This window comes from Perissodus microlepis, chromosome 20 (genome assembly GCF_051167445.1).
Source record: "Perissodus microlepis isolate ML-2025 ecotype Zambia chromosome 20, ASM5116744v1, whole genome shotgun sequence".
Classification (NCBI taxonomy): Eukaryota; Metazoa; Chordata; class Actinopteri; order Cichliformes; family Cichlidae; genus Perissodus; species Perissodus microlepis.
The window spans coordinates 25870931-25889701 of record NC_140480.1 but is presented as its reverse complement, the minus strand read 5'-3'; the positions used below and the strand labels follow the sequence as shown (position 1 = coordinate 25889701).

General features: G+C 41.4%; 2 protein-coding genes across 5 annotated transcripts in view; both read left to right on the top strand.

Moving 5' to 3' along the window:
* The window catches only part of oard1 (O-acyl-ADP-ribose deacylase 1), a 39434-nt gene extending 24425 nt beyond the window's left edge, over positions 1-15009 (top strand). For both annotated transcript variants that reach the window (XM_084917274.1, XM_084917275.1), the window contains one exon: positions 14986-15009. The gene's annotated coding sequence lies outside the window, so the exon portion shown is untranslated. The remainder of the gene's footprint in view (positions 1-14985) is intronic.
* The window catches only part of LOC146364647 (synaptotagmin-2-like), a 69367-nt gene that overhangs the window by 20385 nt on the left and 30211 nt on the right, over positions 1-18771 (top strand). For 2 of the 3 annotated variants that reach the window (XM_084917266.1, XM_084917263.1), the window contains exon 1: positions 14982-15055. The exons of the other annotated variant lie outside the window; for it this stretch is intronic. The gene's annotated coding sequence lies outside the window, so the exon portion shown is untranslated. Of the gene's footprint in view, positions 1-14981; positions 15056-18771 lie in introns of those variants that run through there. 3 annotated transcript variants of the gene reach the window in all.

Below are 18771 nucleotides of genomic sequence, written 5' to 3'. Positions count from 1 at the left end.
TCAAAGTCAGATTTTCAAATTATGTGCATCTTTTATTTTTGATCTCTTCACATACGCAAATAATGCCCAAATTGAATTCATTCTTTTATTATCACTCTTATGGTATTTGTATCAATATTCCTTTAGACTAAATACAGTACTTCACAAATCAAGCAATAGCTCCATCCAGTTATAAACACAAGCATTAATCCTATTCTGAAAATTTTCTACATGCAACTCCACTTTAAATGCATTTTATGTTCATTTTGAAAGTGCAAGTAGATCTAGCTTAGTCAAGATTACTTATTTAACGGTCTTGTAGTTTGTCAGAAAGTTTTGGTTTTAGATAATGGTTTTGGTTTTATGGACTAAAATGTAATGCTGAGTTCTTCTGTTTTTGTTCCATTATGCCAATAATTCAGTTTTTCATGTTGCACCTTACTTCATGCTAGATTAGTAGGGCTACGACACCATGAGTGCAGTGGGTTGCTGGGTTGATAATGACCCCTTTTGTCAGCATGAATAGCAGTTGTTGTTGTAAAAACATAAACGTTAGATGTCTCATATATGCACTTCATTTCATTTTAAAATAATTTTAATCAAATCATATATATATAGTTTTTCCATGTATCAAGACAAATTTACTTATTTCAAATAGTTTTGAGATAAAATCACCAAAGATGTAGCTTCATCTGAGAAAAATTGTCAAGAAAATGAAAGCACATTTTCCTACAAGTGTTTGATTTACAGTAGACACGCTTTTTTAGTTACACCTTGCTAGCAATGGGTTGGACCCTGTTGTGTCCACACATACTATTGCATTTGTTCTGTAGATGCATTTACCAGAAGTGCTAGAGGGCGCTGGTGAGTATGTTGTTCTGGTTGTGGTTTTTGAAGAAGAAAAATAAAAATAAAGAAAGGAGTTATCTCCGGTAATCCTCTGTTCCTACCTGCGTGTGTGTGTAATGCCTGCTGAACTAACACCACACAACAAGTGGCGACGAGAGTAGTGGTGATTAAGTTATGGCTCTGCTCTCTTTGCGACCCCCGGCTGTGTTCCTGGATTGTCCGGGCGAACCGAAAATTCCATTTGCTGCGTGGAAAAAGTTGTTCGATAACTACTTGCTGGCGATCGGGGGTAATGACTTTGCTACAGAGAGGAAGAGGGCCCTGCTCATTCACTGCTTGGGAACGGAGGGAAAACGAATCTACAGCGCCTTACCACTCGCTACGGATGATTACGAGGGATCCGTAAAGGCTTTGGAAACGTACTTTCATCCTAAAGTCAATGTTGTCGCCGAGAGATACCGTTTCAGGCAACGAGCCCAAGCTGTCGGTGAGTCTACAGATCACTACGTTGCAGCACTGCGTGAGCTCGTGAAACAATGTAAGTTCGGGGCTATGGAGAATGAAATGTTGCGGGATCAACTTGTAGAGAAGACAAATAATGCTCGTATACGTGAAAGACTGCTAATGGAGGAGGATTTGACGCTCGATCGAGCTTTGGAAATTGCTAGGCGTACAGAGGCTGCAATAGCTGATGCAAAGGCCATTGCTGTTGGTGAAACAAAGCCTGTTGCCGCTGTTCAAGTACAAAAGAAGATGCGCAAGCCAAAACACAAAGCAGCTAAAAAAACGGATACAGCTCCGACGTGCTACCATTGTGGTTCAGCTGATCACAAAGCCAATGATAAATCCTGCCCCGCAAAAGACTGCAAATGTAATATGTGTGGGAAAATCGGACATTTTTCGAGAGTGTGTAAATCTTCTCATAAGCCTGTTAATGAAGTGACTGTGCCTGAAATGTGTGTTTTAACTGTTGACAATTGTGTCAGTGGTGATCCGACTAAACTGATGTGCACTGTTACTGTCACTGTACCAAATACTGCACAGGCATGTACTGTTAAGCTACTAGTAGACACAGGGTCTGGTGTTTCCATACTGCCTGAACATGTTTACAGCACAAATTTTGGCTCAGTTAAGTTAAGTAATCCAGCTGTTCAGCTTATTACATATTCAAAAGAGAAACTGGATGTATTAGGGTGTCTTAGAGCTGACATTACTTACAATGGCAAGAGTGCCTCCACAGATCTCTACATTGTGAGAACAGGGACACCCATACTGGGAATGGACTTGGTGACTGCCCTCCAGCTACACATAAAAGGGGCACAATTAGTTCTTGACAGTCCCAAGGTCTGTGCTACACTTCAGCAAACCTCTGCTCTGCCCACTCAATGTAAACAGGAATGTGAGTCTCCAGTTGCATTCGGATGTGCAAAGGACTTTGTACATAAAGTGAAGGTGCGACCTGAAGTGAAGCCAATACAGCAGAAACTTCGACGCTTACCCCTGTCAGTCCGTGATGCTGTTTCCGCAGAACTCAAGAACCTTGAGGAACATGGCATCATAGAGAAAATCGATGCATCTGAATGGGTCTCCCCGATTGTAGTCACTAGAAGGAAGACTGGTGGCATACGCATGTGCGTTGATTTGAGAGAACCTAACAAAGCGGTGGTCGTTGACAGTCATCCCTTGCCACTGATAGAGGACATACTGTCTGAGCTGCGTGGGGCTGTCATGTTCTCCACCCTGGATCTTAAATCCGCCTACCATCAGCTGAAACTACATGAAGAGAGTAGAGGGCTCACTGCTTTCATTACACATGAAGGACTGTACCAGTACTGCAGAGTTCCCTATGGGTTGAGTTCAGCACCTGCAGTCTTCCAAAAGATGATGACACAAATCCTACGTGGCCAGAAAGGGGTGCAATGCTATCTTGATGATGTCATCATATACGGAACTTCAGAAGCTGAACATGAGGCCAACCTGCGTGCTGTGTTACACAGAATCAACAATGCAGGACTGAAACTCAATGTTGACAAATGTCAACTCCGTCAAACTACTCTGAGCTTTTTGGGTCAAAAGATCGGTCCAGAAGGTCTGCTGCCAGATGACTCCCATGTCACTGCTATCCTGCATGCTCCGCCCCCTACTGATCCTGCAACCCTGCGCTCATTTCTTGGCTTGAGTGCATGGTACAGCAAGTTTGTGCCAAATTACACGACTGTTGTTGAACCTATGAGAGCTCTTCTGCGTAAGGACTGTTCATTCCACTGGAACGAAGCAGCTCAAGCAGCGTTTGATCAAGTCAAGCGGTTAATCGTGCACAGCCCTGCCCTGGTGATGTTCGACCCCAGTAAGCCAACCATAGTCTCGACAGATGCCTCAGACTACGGTGTAGGTGCTGTTTTGACTCAACTTGACGGTAATGATGCAGAACATACTGTTGCATTTGCATTTGCAGCTTGTCTGATGCAGAGAGGAAATACTCAATCGTTGAGAAGGAAGCTCTAGCTTGCGTCTGGGCTGCTGAAAAATGGCGCACATGGCTCTGGGGCAGAAAATTCCTCCTACAAACAGATCACCAAGCACTTACAACACTGCTGACTACTAAGGGCAATAACAGAGCTGGTCTACGCATAGCCAGATGGTCAGCTCGCCTGTTGGAGTTTGGCTATGAAGTGGAATATAGAACTGGGTCATTGAACCATGTTGCTGATTGTCTTTCTAGGCTCCCACTTTCCGAGACAGACATGGCATGTGCAGAGGATGTGGAGTCAGTTGCAGCCATCCTCACTGATCTGAGTGCTGTGTCTGAGGATGACTTCCAGTCAGGGTGCAAAGCCTGTCCAGTGTTCACAAAGCTCCGTGTGCAGATACAGAAAGGCTGGCCTGCAAGGAAGACGTCACTGGAACCTGACTTACAGCCGTACTTCCCAATCCGCCATGAACTCGCGGTCTTGAACGAGTGCATTGTCAGAGGTACACATCAATTGCTAGTGCCTGAGTCGTTGCAGAAAAAACTCACTGATATAGCTCATGAAACTCACCAAGGCATTGTACGTACCAAACAACGCCTGAGGGAATTGTACTGGTGGCCCAAAATGGATTGTCACATAGAGACACTGATAAAGAACTGTGCAACATGCAGACAGAATGATAAGTCCACTGTCACCCATGATGCTCCACTCCAACCCATTCCTTTACCAGCTGCTGCTTGGGAAAAGGTGTCTGTGGACATCATAGGCCCTTTTGAAATAGCCCCTTCTGACTGTAGATTTGCCATCACATTGGTAGACTACTTTAGTAAGTGGCCTGAAGTAGCTTTTGCTTCCCGAGCTGATGCAGCTACTATCATTCAGTTCCTTTCTGTAGTTTTCTCTCGTGAAGGGAATCCAAAGACATTGATAAGTGACAATGGCTCTCAATTTCTCTCTGCTGAGTTCGCTGACTTCCTTAAAAGCAGGGGAATCATCTCAGGCCCTCTAAAGTATGGAGGCCTATCTCCCCTCACCACACTCCCTGCCGGTGGCTGATGCCCTCAGACGTTGGTGTGTTGGTGGTCCTTGTCGTCTGGGGCTGGGCGCTCATGCATGTACCGGCTCACTCCTGGTGGCCGATTGGCGGGGCTGGGCGCCTGTGGCCCGGCTGGGCTCCTTCCGGGGGGTGGGATGCCCTCAGGCCTCTGGCCTCTGGGCCTGAAGCTCGGTCCTCTCTGGCACAGCTGGCTGCCGGCAGAGCCCGCGGGCACGCCACTGCAACCCCCTCTGGCCTCTGCTCCGTAGCTGCGGGGTGACCTCTCGTTTGGGGCTCTACTCAGCTCTTCCCAGGAGGGTGGCACGGTTCCCCCCCCCTTTGGTGGTCCTCCTCGGGTCCTTGTACTCTGGGGCCTCTGGATATCTGGGGCCTGGATCTCCTCCATACCTGCTTCATACCCTGGTGGACGGGGCTATGGCTCCCCACACTCCCTAGCAGATCGTTACATGGAGAAACCTTTGGAATACAAGCATGCTGATCCACACAGGTGTGCACACAGGTGTACACACGGGTGTTCACAGACGCGGACTACACCTTTCTTGGCTGCTGCCTCAAAGCACATTGTGCGCTGTCTATCTTGCGTGCTGCACAATATCGTTTATTATTTAGTATCTACTGTTATCTACTGCTAGCTAGTTTATTGTGATGGTGCTGTTTTTATTATGTTGCTCTTTGTTGTTTGCTTTCTCTTCTGTTTTTTTTCTCCATACAGGTGATCCAGGTGTTTTGTTTGTTTGTTTGTTTGTTTTTTCCTTTCTTCCCCCCTTCTCACTGTCTTTTCTCCCCTTTGGTTTTCTTTCTCTCCCTCTCTTTCTTTCATTCTTTCTCCCTGTCCTATCCCCCAGTCACGTCTGTCCCGTTTGTAGCAACCGAAAATAAAATAAATTCATAATTATAATAAAGGTCAATCAAATGGACCAATATGGCAAGGCCATGATGATCCACTTGGTAAAATAAATCCGCTTGGCATCTTTCTTGGCCTTAAGACAACAATTCTGATGGCTAAAGATCCAAACGGGACACAAAAAAAAAAAAAAAAAAAAGCAGGGGAATCCAACACCTGAGATCCTCAGTGTATTACCCAAGAGCTAATGGGGAAGTTGAGAGATTCAATAGATGCGTTAAAGACTGCCTACAGACGGCCTCGATTCAAGGACAACCCTGGAAATCGTTCCTGAGAACTTACCTGATGGACTACAGAGCAACCCCTCATTCAACAACTGGAGTTTCCCCTTCAGAACTGCTCCATGGATGACGAATGAGAACAAAGTTACAGGCAATGGATATGCCTGTTCCTCAGACAGAGAGGCATACCATGTGCGAAAGAGTTAAGAATAAGCAAATGAAAATGAAAGAATACACTGATGCTCGCAGACACGCCAAACCATCCAACTTTCAGCCTGGTGACAAGGTACGGGTTAGGAAGCCGTGGAAGGTAAAGAAAGGCGAGTTAAAGTTTTCCAAACCAAGGACTGTCATGACAAGGAAAGGACCAAACACTTATTTGCTGGATGATGGACGGACCTGGAACGCCTCACACTTATCGGCTCTGTCAGAGCTGAACACAGGTACTGATTCTGACACAACAATGGACTGTCATAAACCAGGAACTGATCTAGCATCTAACTCTGAGTCTGATAGTAGGCTTAGGCCCACCAGGATGAGGAACCCACCTTGCTGGACCCAAGACTTTGTCATGGGAAAGTGAATGTTACTGAGTAATGTGAAATATGTCAAACGTGTATTAGGTGACATACATCAGAATGATGAAGTCAGGTTCACATAAGAAATCCTTGTTCCAAGGGGGAGATGTTGTGTCCACACATACTATTGCATTTGTTCTGTAGATGCATTTACCAGAAGTGCTAGAGGGCGCTAGTGAGTATGTTGTTCTGGTTGTGGTTTTTGAAGAAGAAAAAGAAAAATAAAGAAAGGAGTTATCTCCGGTAATCCTCTGTTCCTACCTGCGTGTGTGTGTAATGCCTGCTGAACTAACACCACACAACAGACCCTCTTTTGCTTTCAGGACTGACTTAATTCTTTGTTGCACAAAGCGCCTTTCCAGCATCTTGTTGCATTCAACAAGGTGCTGGAAACATTCCTCTGAGACTTGACATGGAGCTTCACGTAGTTGCTGCAGACTTCTTGTTTGCACATCCCCGATGGCAATCTCCTGTTGTGCCAAATCTCAAAGGTGCTCTATTGGATTGAAAGCTGGTGACTGTGAAAGCCGTTTGAATACAGTGAACTGACTGTCACCTTCAAGAAACAAATTGATTGAGTTGTTATCCTGCTGGATAAACATCATTTATTTCTAGCATGTATTGAAGTATTTTTTGAAGTATTTTGCAATTCTGTTCTCACTTATCAATAAACATAGTTTAGGATTGAACTAAGAATTCAGTTCAGAAAATTCTGACAAAACAATAAATCAACAAAAAACAACAACAACAACTACAAAACTGACTGGTCCTGGACAACTCTGCCCCTAACACAGCAATTATCCCAATATTAATTCAACATTTACTTAACTCAGCTTTTACTGTACCTTAATATTAGGTCCAGGAAGTATAGTTGCTAGCTTGGTTTGTTAGTCCCCTGGAAAGCTAATGATAGGAAATAAAATTTTACAACACAAATCATACAAACTATAATACCAGCGCTAGTACAACATTTGGACAATAATCTAACAAAGTATTTAGGCAATAGAACAAAAGATGCATGTTAAGGTTTTCATGAACTGACAACATGCTGGATGTGTTAACATCAGTTAAACTATACCATAGGGCTCTTCGATATAACGATATATATCGGATGACGATATAAAAACGTCTATTGTTTCATTTTACGCTATCGTTTGTTTCGTGGTGTCGCAAAATAAGCTGTTTACGGCAATATTTTTTCATCGTTTTGATGGTCACTGTAGTGGCTATATTAAATTTTTAAAGTTCTCTCTTTCTCTTATATTTTATATAACCACACTACGGACGGACAAGCGCCTGTTTTTATGCGTTGTGGTTAGCAACAACGACGGTAGCACCATCGCGTCTCCGCTTCTTTATGTTCCACGTAAACCTTTCACAATAAAGCTCAAGGTCCTGTTGAGACTTTTCAAAATAAACTGAATCACGTGAAAGAGCAGATTATTTACGGATGAGAAGTAAAAAAGAGCCGCCAGGTGCTAAAAAATAAACCTTAGACTCAAACGTTAGAATAGGCTTTTCCCCGCAGCACGCCGTGTAATAAATACTCACAAAGAAAACGGCAGCTGTTACAACTTATGTCTAAAAATGTATCATTTCATGCATCGGTTAAAACACTGGACTCCAGCTACATGACGCGCAGCTGGAAACACTTCCCACAAGTCGAGCTGCCTGAGATTCACAGAATTTACAGAAAATGTTACATTTTTGTGATTTATATCGTTATCGGGACGATAGAATTCTTATATCGGGATATGAGATTTTGGTCATATCGCACAGCCCTACTATACCACTATAAGTTACCACTAGCAACAAAATGCCCAACTGAACCAAGCTGTTGGTGTCAGAAGAGCCGTGGGAGCTGTTTTTTAATCCTTAAAATTCTTGAGGGGTGACATGATGACAGCAAAGCTTTGGTGGGCTTATAGATAAACCAACAGTGGTCACAGCATATCAAGCAAAAGTAGATCAGAGGCTTTGCCCAAGGGGAAAAAAGAAGAAAAAAACATTGCCAGGTGAAGTAAGTTTACAAATCACAAAACATTGTTTAATATATTTTATTTTAGAGTATCCTGCAAATGCTAATGTTGACTTCCATTTTTTATTCAAGATCAAATATTTTTAAAGTTATAAAATGTTTTCATTCTCTGTTTGTTTACTCACTGAATGGGAACATAAAGAAGCCAAGGAGTCACAAATTTTGTGTTTCTGCTGACTATAAAAGCCTCCCGCAGTCAGCAATCTGTCATGTAAGTAGCCACCCATCACGCTCTTCACCTCTCACACTCTGGGAAACAGTATGGGCTAAAAGTGAAGCCCGTGGCTGCCTCCACCCCTTCCTTTATATTCAGAAAAATGGTGCACTGTGCCCACTGAGCTGATGAATGAAAACCTAAACATAGAAATTCCTAAGGGCCTTAAAATTTATATTCCTGTCCATCTTATTAATAGGAATCATGTTATAAATGATTCATTGTTATCTTGGAGGTATATCTTTCCACCAGTGTTAATCAAATTTAATTAATGCACGTTAACGATTGTTTTTAGTGTCAGTTAGTCAGAAATATGTAATCTTAAAAGAACTAAATATTTAAGGTATGCGCTTTTATAAACCATCACCTACCACCACAAACACACCTAAGATGATTGTTTGGGACGCCTCTTCAACTGCTTATTAAATGTACTGATTCCTGTATAGCACCTTTTTTACTCTCCTTTACTCAAAGCACTTTATACAACACACCACATTTGGCCAAGCACTTTCTTATGTTTTTCAGTGCTTTCTAACTAACATTCACACGCCGATGGATGGAGAGCAACTTGGGATATTTGGCATGCAGACTGAGGGAGCCAGGGATCGAACCACCAATCTTCCGATCAGCAGAGCTACCTGACTACAGCTTAACAAAATATCTAGTCATCCAATCACATGGTAGCAACTCAATGCATTTAGGCATGTAGACTTCTACAACAACCTGCTGTAGTTCAAACCAGGTATCAAAATGAGTAACTGGGTTTGATAGTGGCATATTTGGTGTTCATAGATGGGGTGGTCTGAAAATGGTGATCTTGTGGGATTTTCTTTCACAATTATTTCTACGATTTACAGACAACGGTCCGAAAAAGAAAAAATATCAAGTGAGCTGCTAGAGGTCAGAGGAGAACAGCCAGGCTGCTTCAAGATGATAGGGAGGCAAAACTAACTCAAATAACCACTCGTTTTAAGAACGGTATGCAGAAGAGCATTGCTGAGTGCACAACACATTGAACCTTGAAACAGAAGACCAGACTGAGTTCCACTCCTGTCAGCTAGGAACATTGTTGGACAATGGAAGACTCGGGAAAACAGTGTCCGTTTTGATGAGCCCAAATTTTGCCGAAATTTTAGGGTCAGAATTTGACATAAACCATATGGTAAATGGCCTGCATTTGTATAGCGTTTTCTAGTCCCTAAGGACCCCAAAGCACTTCACACTACATTCAGTCATTCACCCATTCACACACACATTCACACACTGGCGATGGCAAGCTACATTGTAGCCACAGCTGCCCTGGGGCGCACTGACAGAGGCGAGGCTGCCGGACACTGGCGCCACCGGGCCCTCTGACCATATGAAAGCAAGGATCCATTCTGGCTTATATCAGTAGTTCAGGCTGCTGTTGAACGGTGTAATGGTGTGCAGAATATTTTTTTGGAATGCTTTAAGCCCCTCATTTAAATAACCCAACCTGCCTGAAATCATGTCCTTCCCTTTGTGTGCACAGTCTACCAGTCTTTTGGTGGCTGCTTCCAGCAGTTTAATGCGCCATGTCACAAAGCTTAGATCATTTCAAACTGGTTGCTTGAACATGCAGTGAGTTCACTGTACAAAAATCATCTCCATAGTCACCAGATCTGAGTCAGATAAAGCACCTTTGGGATGTGGTGGAACATGAAATTCTCATCATGGATGTGCAGCCGACAGATCTATCTGATGCTATCATGTCAGTATGGACTGAAATCGCAGAGAAATGTTTCCAACATTCCTTCAGTTTCCTTGTTGAAATTCTGTGTTTAATCAATGTCAAGAATAATAATAAAGCAGTTCTGAAGGTAAAAGGGGGGTCCAACCGAGTAATAGCAAAGTATACCTAATAAAGTGGCTGTGAGTGTATATACTTTTCTACACATGAATAATTATAAATATTTAAAATATGTATATTGCTTTTTTTCTATTTCCAATTATGGACTTGAAGACTGAAGGCTCTGAACATTTACCATTTCAGTCTTTTTAACAGTTTCTATCTCAGTTAGCTGTCTTTGCATTACCAATGCGACCTGATACTTAAGAAATTGCAAATGACAGAACTTAGAGAGAATGTACGTTAAAAACTCAATGTGACATAATTTTATAATATTAATATCATTATTTCCTGCCTGTCAAATTCTATTTGCACAGCTATCTCATATCAAATTGGCTTTTGTAAGCATGCATGCGTGCAGTCATTCATCTGTGTACACTTATGTTTATGTGTAAATGCGTGTCTCTTGTGTGTCATGCAAAGGCCAATTCTTTAATGTGTTTGCCTGCCTTCTGGCTCACTGTTAAACCCCTGCATTGCAGCACTGCCAGTGGGATTTCAGCAGGCACGGCCCTTCTCTCTCTCTCTCTCTCGCTCTCTCTCTCGCTTACCCGCCATCCTCACAATAGAGAGATTAAATTTGGGCCAGATCCCTCCTGCGTGGAAAGCTCCTTGCTCACACATGCACATCTTCCAGTGTTCATATGCTACGCTTCAGAGACCCAGGGCAGCTGAGAGCCCCCAAAAGTCTCCTGTAGCAACTGTCATGGAGAGCCACGTGTCTTGGAGACAGACAGAGAGAGTAAGAGACTGAGAGAGAAAAAGAAAACATGGGATCCTTTGGGGCTGAGCAATTCAAGTGCTGTCTGAAAAGCTGCACAGTAATCTCGTTAAAGAATGGGAAGGCTCTGTAGTTTCATACTGTTTGACTTTTCCAGTTGTCGCTGGACTACATGGTGATCCTTACCAAACAGAGATCATCCAGGGAAAAAGAATAATCAGAGGATTCTTTGTGTTAGACATCAGTGAGATTTGATCAACATGATTTGGAAATTTTGCGACTAGTGATATTTTGATGATGGGTGTATGAAATATTGACGCAAGTAAAATTTTGTCTTAATGTAATAGCCGATTGGTCATCCTGCCCCTGAAATTTTGCAGTGTTATCATATGTTTTGAAGTATTTTAGTAAGCACTGCAGCAAGCTAATGCTAACGTCCCACTGGTAAAACAAAAACAAGTGGTTGGAGACCACAGCACAAACACAATTATTGCAACTGTGTGAAATGAACTTGGAACTGCATTACCTTTGAAATGGTTTGTTTGAAATGGTTGCTTTAAAGATGGGGACCAGACCTTTGACTGCTTGCTGTTAGTTGCCATCTTCAAAGTGACTTTTGTGCTTGGACGTGGTGGTAAAGTGACAGTAAAACTGAGTCAGTCTGCTATGAGTCTGTTATCAGTTTGCGACTGATTGGGGGGAAGTTGGTAATAATACGTTGGTTGTTGTCAACATAGATGTTCACACTGAACAGAAATTCTCATTAATTACTGCCAATCAATTAAACTACTAATATCAGTTTGAAGTACAGTCAGAACCTCATAATTTGAAACAGAAATTCCTCCACAAATAGCGACATAGTTACTGTAAGTCATAATTTAACAGCAAAAATGACATTTTGACTTCCTGACTTACTTATGTACAGGAATATATCCAGAATACAAATTGGCAACCAGCTGAGTTGAGACACGCGTTGCAGCTGAGTTGCAGCGATCAACGAACAATGCTTGCAATGTGCTGGCAACCTGTCTGTGTTTAGAATTATTTGCAAACCTTTATTGATTGGACTGAGTGGGATTGCAGTCTGAGTCAGACTTCAATTGTTTGGAGACACCAGGCGGCCCGTGCAATCACCTTGCAACTGAATTATTGTATTTTGTGTATCTTGCATGTCACATCTAGCAATTAGTCAACTGTAACTCAAGTTCATGTGCTACAAAAATAACAGTTGATGATGTATATTCTGTGCCATGTTGTAGTGTGATAAACAAACTGATTGCAATTACCTAGGTATCTGTACTATAGTTGACCTTTGTCAGTTTGGCTCGTCATGTTCATTTTGATAGGAGTCCACTGCCAGTATGGTTCACTGATGTGGGCTTATATGGGAAGCAAAAAAACCCCAAGTCATTATCAAATTCAGTTATTTTTCCTCTGCGTAGTTTGGTCCCTTGAGGGCATAAATAGGTGAGGAAGGATCCAATTATTTTCACCACGAGGCAATTCCCTTTAACATGATTGTATCTGTGATTCTGCACATCAGAGTCTGTCTCTCTTGTCAGGTAGCTAATTTATGATGTAGAGTGAGATTTTACTTTCTATTTGTCCTTACAGGGTAAAATCTATTTTTGAGATTTATTTCTGAAATTCTTTTGGATTATGGTATTATATAAGCATGCAGTACAAAAAAACAACTTCTCTGTTAAGGTTTAAGGTTGAGATCCAGTTAGATTGAATGTTTTTGTTTTTTGTTTTTCATTCTGCATTTCTGTCACATTTCTGTCATTTGACCTGTCTTTTTAGGGTACAAAAAAAATGCCGCTTGTATTCTTGGACTGCTGCAGCGTGAAGCAGTGTCGAAGCACTGCTTTTCTCCTTACTGTCACCAGTGCCCCTCAGCTAGCTGCAAACAGCTCACTTTGACACTTTCACAGTGTTTCTATGAGGACTGCGGGTATTTCTCTGTGCTGAAAGATGAAAAAGTCTGTATTCTTCCATGTACCTTGAAGTTATTCCTTTGTGTAGTCCTGATATTTTTCATTAGCCATCTTGTTGTCTACATCTGCCTTGGGTGTGTTCACATTAAAAACAAAAAAACAACACCATAAAACACCAGCATAAGAAAAAAATCTCTTTCAGTACTGTAGCTGTGTTAGATTTTCTTGTCTCAGCAGATCCAAAGGATGAATTGATCTCAGTGACGATCTTGAGAGTTTTACTGTTTAGAAAAGTCAAATGAATGTATAACATACATGAAATTCACAGAATAAAATTGGATTTGGTGATGGCAGGTTTAAATTGTATGGATTGTTCTCCTTCACTGAAGTGCACAAAATGAAGTTGGTTATCTCTCCCTGTGGATGTCTTTCATGATACAATTACAATAAAGCAATTAAGTCCACTGAGTCATGAAATTGATTGTTTTGCCAAAACAGAAGAAGGAAATTGGGCCCCAAATAAAATATCCTCTGAGGTTTAAGCATAAAGATGGAATTTGACTGATTGTAGAAGTTCATCAGTGCTCTTGTCAGCAAAGTTTGATTTGCAAGATCACTAAAGAACAGATGATCTTAGAGCGGCATCGTAATGGGGGAACATTTATTCGGCTTTGTTTGACAAGTGAATTGATGTGACTTTCATGTCTATATGCTAAATATAAATGCATGTAGATACTAAGCTTAGCTTAGCATTTGATCTGCATTTTTTGGTGCAGATTTACAAAAAAAGGAAGAAGAAAATTAAGTGTGATAAACAGTGAGCTTTAGAAATGTTTTTGGAGGTTTTTGTCAGCTTATATGAAGTCAACCAATTCTGGGTGTGCAGAGAGTAAAGAACTAAAACTGTTATTGATTTTGTCAGCTTACTCTTGGCCAGAAAAGTAATAAGTGAAATTCCCAAATTATCAATAACACCTGTAGCCTCTGACTATTTTTAAAGTAAGGAAATGTCAGACATTTCCTGTTTTCAACACTGATGGTACCAAAGGTGATTTTCTTCACAAAATTCAGCAAACAATGTACTCCACAAATGGGAGACATGTTGCCTGTGTTAAAATCTCTTATTTGTCTAACCTAGCTCTAAGAGTCGTGGTGAACAACTGTCTTGTTTTTGACAAGAAATCTGATTTGATATGCTTAAAGGTAAATGCTTTTTTATAGTAAACAACACCTTGGAGATGTTGTGGCACATAGGTTTGGAGACAAACTAAGCAACGATTTCTGTGTTATGAAATCAAAGCTCTGTTGACTTAGGTCATTACAGTGCCATTACGGTAATGAAAATGAATTAATTCAATAACTGCTGAGCAGTAGCGTGCAACGGATAGCTGTCAGGGATAATTCATTCATTCTGCCATTTTGGGGATCAAAACAGGATTTATCAACTTGTTTGTGTGAAAAAAAGGCAGGCAGCTATCAGTATTTATTGGCACAAAATGATGATGATTTGCTGGAGTAAGATTTTGTAATGTGCACTAGTAATATGTGCTCACCCAGTGGGATTTAATGTCATATATTATCTTGAAATGCTTTCAAATCACCCAAAAGACGAATAAAGTTTTTCATCAACCTTAAATTTGCCAAGTTTGAATTTTTGTTAAACTACTAAACAAGGCAGCACGGTGGCACGATGGTTAGCACTGTTGCCGCACAGCAAGAAGGTCCTGAGTTCAATTCCACCATCAGGCTGGGGTCTTTCTGTGTGGAGTTTGCATGTTCTCCCCGTGTTTGCGTGGGTTCCCTCCGGGTACTCCGGCTTCCTCCCACCGTCCAAAGACATGCAACTTGTGGGGATAGGTTAATTGGATAATCCAAATTGCCACTAGGTGTGAAGTGAAAGTGAGTGCGAATGGTTGTCTGTCCTTGTGTGTTGGCCCTGCGACAGACTGGCGACCTGTCCAGGGTGTACCCCGCCTCTCGCCCTATGACAGCTGGGATAGGCTACAGCGCCCCCCGCGACCCTGAAAAAGGATAAGCGGAAGTGAATGGATGGATGGATGGATGGATGGACTACTAAACAAGAGCATTTCCTCATAGATTGTTCTTTTACTCCAAGGATAAAAATGCCATTTTCTTTCTCTTACAGGATTTACATGTGACAACACTCTCACTGTGATTACTTCCAGATATACCTTTCAAGATTCAAGTTTTTGGCTGTAAGTATAAGACAAGCAAAGGCATACTATGTATTTGACTACATTAGTTGGGGGTGAGCTGGAAAGTTCACAGAGGGATAAAGAGAGAAGGGAGTGAGGGGGGGAGGAGAAGCTTCTCCACTTCAGCAGAGCGGTCCAGAATCATTGCTGTGACCGTTCTTTTTAAGCAGAGACAGATCACTGCACATTGTTACATGATTCCATCCTCTGCAGCTCCACTTTCAGAAATATCATTCATTCTCCTAGTCATTTCAGAAATCCAGCTTGCCTCTGTGCCCTTACTGTCCACTGAAAGCACGGCCTACACGGCAGGCTGTCTATGGCTGGATGCTCTCTGAAACTTTCTGGTAATATAACATTCTCAAGAGCTTTGGGGTGAAACAGTAGTTGACCCGAAAGAAAAGTCCTGTTGAATTTTATTATTTGAGAGATAGAAAATAACTCTTTCTGAAGAACGGCTGCGTTTGTCTCACACCAAATTTTTTTTCGGTAGAATGTTTGAGCTACACAGCAAGTCCAAAAAAAATGAAATCACCGCTGCATTATGAAATATGTAAATCGAATTTTAGCCCTGTGTGATCACATGTTTTGGACTGCGCTAGATGTCAGCATGAAACGTGAGTCGGGCTTTCCCCGCTCTACCATCTGTTCTTAGAAAATCTTCGCATGTGCCAGGGAGGAGGGAGCCCACTGCAGTGTGTAGTGAGCGGGAAAGGCGTGGTTCGCATGACGGCGCAGCCCACTGTGAGCAAATATGATTTACTGTAGGATTTGCCCGTCTCCAGTATACCCTGCACACTCCAGCACTCAGCTGATTAATCAGAATCATTTCCATGAGTGATGGAAGCTCCAGCTTTGCAGGGGCTACAGACAGCTAATAAACCCCAGCGGGTAACAGCCACGCCTTGAAAGATGCTTACTTGCTTCTGCTTCTATACTGGCTCTGTCCATCTGCCGTCATTCAGCCCTCACTGCCCTGTGTCAGCCTCATTGTTATTAATATTGATCAGCTCATCTGTTGAATGAGAATTCATACCCCGGGGACCAGTGGCGCACAATTAGTTAGTAAGAGCTGGGGATCAGCTTCAGGATTGAATGTGGCACCATAGGCGAATAACAAAGATTGATGCCATTATTTAAATGCTGATCACCTGGTTTGTAAACTGTAAAAAACCTTCAAGTTCATGTGGTAATTCTGTGAGAAGAACATGTAAATGAAAGCACCAGTAAGCTCTAAAAAATGGGATAAAAGATGTTGTTTTGATGAAATACTAATAAAATAGTTGTCAGTTGTGATCAGTGGTCGATATGAAATTCATTATAACTTATATCGCCTTTTAACGGTGTATCATCAGACTATATGCGAAGATTAACTTTGATCAGTTTGATTTTCAGATTGTTTGTGTTTTACTTAAAGCTGCCAAATCATTATAATAATAATAGATATGATAAGTATATGTACTCACTTGTGGAGTTGTTAAAGACCCATTTTTTAAAACAAACATTACCAAAATATGTCCTTTAGTCCTAAATTATGTTTTTCCCCCTTACAGTACCCCTTTAATCTTTGATCATTTCACCTGCTCCTTCTTAACAGCAGCATGGAAGCACACATGTATCTATATGGCTCTAGCAGTGAGGTTTCCCTCACTGTGTCGGATCTAAAATGAGCCAACACAATGAAACACAAAGTGTTGCATTGTTGCTCTCATCTCACATCTGCAGCACCGCATGTCAGCAAAGATACAGAATCCCCAGTTTAAATCCTTGACTGCTAGCCACAGCATGAAATATTTACCACAAGAACATGAAGGCAGCAGTCACTAAAAAGATTTGGAGACAGGGCAACAGCGACAACACTGAACCGCTTTATGCAAGCTACATGCATAAATGCAAAGATTACGCTTAATAAAATAAATATGAGATGATGTCATGTGTTTTTGCACATTTGCTGTATGTGCTGTATCAGGACCTATAATTGTTGCCTGGAAATGTTTCCTTTTTCTACTCACATACACAGAAAATAAGCCTCGTGGTTTCTTTCTCCTTATGTGCTTTTTATTTTCCCCTTCCCTTTCGATGTTCTATTTTAGTACTTAAAGAGAAAAGCAATACACAAAAGCACACACAGAAACACACTCCTAATCCAGTAAATACACGTACAAATAGGGAATCCACATGAAAAAGAAAAAATCTACTGGACCTGGCCAAGGGTGTAATGATGTGCTCACTTTGGATAAGCTGCTATTGACGTAGCTGCTGCAGAAAAAAACATTTTGAGACAGTGACACACACAATTATTAGTTATATTAGGGAGCTTTTGTAGCATTTTTCTTTTAGCATTTGTTTTCACACTTTCTATTTCTTTCATTTTTTTATTTGTACTTGGATTCTTGTGAATGTTTGTAGCGGAGTCACTGCAAGATTCTGGTTTCCTCCTGAATGTAGTCACATTTTTGGAGCTACATGAGTTTAATATTGCACAGAAAAGCACATGGTGCTACATGTGATTTTGTAGAGAAGGCTGGGTAGTGCATTTTAATGGCTGCCTATAGTTATTGACTGAGCAGCTCCTAATACATGACTGTGAGCTCTGTGCAGTTAGTCTTCACAACACGCAGCCCTTATTAAATATGGATTCTAAGTTGCACTGAACCTCTCTGGAGACTTGGCCTGTTTAGTTCAAAGTAAGGTCTGTTAGAGTTTTTTTTAATACTTATTACTCAATGAAATTATGCAGATGATTACTAGATTATTATTGTATTGAGAATCTGCTGCTGCAGCAATAGTCGGGAGCAAACAAATTATGATGAGAGCGTTGATTCATTTGCCACTAAAAACCCTTCTGTGTTTCACATTTCAATGAAGAGAAGCCAGTGTTGCTTACTACGGGTGAATCCAGCATGCTATGAATCTTCAGCATATCATTATGCTGTTTGCACTCTTCAGATACTGAGTCAGGCTAGGGCACAAGGCTATGAAATATCTCTTATAATGTGAAAAAGATAGATTGACGATGATGGCAGGATATTGTCACATTTGTTAATTTGCAGAGCTGGTCTGTAAATTAGCAGACAGGAAGGCTGTCAATTTACTTTCACCCTACGCAAAACTAGATGGAGGGATTGTGTCTCTGTGATTTTTAAGAACGTATTTCAGTTTTTGTTGTTGTTGTTGTTGTTGACAGAAGACCAGAAGACACAGATAAAGCCAAAACCAACAATAAAAAGATCATGATAGCAAGTGCTTTGTCTAGCCAAGGTCTGGTACAGCTTATGCCTCAGCTTTCGCTTTCTTATTAATTAAACACACACAGACACAGACATAAACACACGCATACATATTAGTGAGTCACACTCTTGGATTGATGATTGAGCACTGTAGTCATTTTGAATCAATTCCTTAATTACCCTCCTGCTGCTCTAACAACTCACTAATACCAATTGTGTATCAGTGTACAGCTGAACAAAGATGCAAAAACATTTTTTTGAGTTTGCTGTAAACCATAAAATCAGCTGGTTAGTAAATTAGCCTTTAAAAATAAAACTCAAATTGTTCATTTGCTAGCTGTTTTTAAAGATCCACCCATTCATCCATCCATCCAACTGTCCTATCGCACCTGTTGTAAGGCAAAAGGTCTGCCAGGCCTAAAGCAGAGAGACTTGCGGCCACCTAGAATTTGAAAAGAAGCCGATAGGAAACCATGAAAGTGCAGG